Source organism: Orycteropus afer, unplaced genomic scaffold (assembly GCF_000298275.1).
Source record: "Orycteropus afer afer isolate SDZICR_OR568_19922 unplaced genomic scaffold, OryAfe1.0 scaffold00583, whole genome shotgun sequence".
NCBI lineage: Eukaryota > Metazoa > Chordata > Mammalia > Tubulidentata > Orycteropodidae > Orycteropus > Orycteropus afer.
In genome coordinates this window covers 1554099-1555368 of record NW_006922170.1, presented here as the reverse complement: position 1 = coordinate 1555368, position 1270 = coordinate 1554099, and positions in this window count along the sequence as shown.

The window sequence follows — 1270 nt, the reverse complement described above, 5'->3', positions numbered from 1 at the left end:
TATCTCAGTCTGCAAGCCTGGCTGATACCTGGGCACCATGTGCACCCCACTGGGTTTGAAATACCAGTGGCACAGCCTCAAGACTCACAGCAACACGTCACCACAGTAGGACAAACCGACAGACAAGTTTGTCTCCCTTAGCCATTGGAAACCTCTCCAGCCACCCTTACCGGGATCCCTGCGGCTTACTCCTTGCTCTGACCCAGTCCCCTTTGCCTTTTCTGTCCTTTCCTTGCTCTCCTGCCTTGCCACTATCAGGCGTGGCCTGGGGTCCCTCTCCTCACTGGGATTCCTGCCTCTGACTCCTAGGTCTATTCTGGTCCCCTTTGCCTTTTTTGTCCTTTCCCTGTTCTCCCACCTTGGAGCTTATTAAACAATTTATTATCCAGTTATTTTGCCCATTAATGACATACTTCTGGCAGTAGCAAATGCTGAGTTGTGAGGCAAGAGTAACAGTGGTTGTGATGGTTAAAGTTATGTGTCAGCTTGGCTGAGCCATGATTCTCAGTGGTTTGGCAGTTATGTAATGATATAATTTTGGCAGTAATGTAATGATGTAGTCATCTTCCATTTTGAGATCTGAAGTGGTCATCCCCCATTTTCACATAAAGCAATTTTCGCATCATGACTTGGTCTTCAAAATCTAACCATGTTGATATGTGAGAAGTGGGTGTACTTTTATGCCCTGTAAGACCAGTGTTATTAGCCATGTAGGACACTGAATGAATTTTAGAGCTGCAACAACTCTTTTAGTTTGTGGAGATCAACATGGGTCTATCTAGAAAAAAAATTCATATGTGTATTTTTATTAATTCAGTGATAACATAAAACTCCAAGAAGCTATCATCTGTAAACTGACAACTGCTTTTCCAGAGAGCAATTAAAACATTGCATTGACTCACACATCTTAACCTGTTTCACCTTAAACATTTTACATCAGCTTAAAAAATCATTTTAGGTAAACTCTGATGCTATAGATTGAAATGTGTCCTCCCAAAATAGGTGTTGAAACTATTGTACCTATAAATATGACCCTGTTTGGAAACAGGTTTTCTTTTGTTATGGTAATGAGCTCAAACCAGAGTAGGGTGGGCCCTAAATTTAATCCCTTCTGAGAATTATCTTATAAAAATAGCAGAATTACAAAAACGGCAAGGAGGCCACATCTTCTGACCTCCTCTAACCCTACAAGAGGAAGACAGGATTACCAGCAGTAACCCAAGGCCTATTACTGCAAGGCCAGACATGCTGCCTCCCTCCAGCCCTTTCA